We start from the raw sequence: 432 nt of genomic DNA, 5'->3' as shown, positions 1-432 counted from the left end.
GCAGCAGTATGCATGTTACTTTGAAGTTAAACATTGAATTTACTTTTGCAGACCTGCTCTCTTAAGAAGCGGAGTTTCCCAAGATCTTCGCTTGGACGTTGGGAGACTGGACTAGAGCTGTTTGGCAGAGCATTCATATAGACGATGTTGGAGCCTGAACAGGATTATCATTTGCATCAGCTCGGAGGATTCCCTGTTAAATGAAGCCAATTTAGAGGGAAATGGAAAAGTGTAAGAAATTCGTCAGGCAGCGTGATTTGATCTGACAAAGGTTAGCATATGCCGTTCTTTACCCACTAGCATGATAATCCCAAATTGACCTAAATGGAAAGATGGTTTTCCACTTTATTCCTGAAGCAGTGGAAGTTACTTGAATATGTGAAGTCCATGCAAACACTGAGCTACATTAAGTTATATTCATATGTTTGCAGG

This window comes from Penaeus monodon, chromosome 25 (genome assembly GCF_015228065.2).
Source record: "Penaeus monodon isolate SGIC_2016 chromosome 25, NSTDA_Pmon_1, whole genome shotgun sequence".
Classification (NCBI taxonomy): Eukaryota; Metazoa; Arthropoda; class Malacostraca; order Decapoda; family Penaeidae; genus Penaeus; species Penaeus monodon.
Note: the sequence above shows the minus strand (reverse complement) of the source record.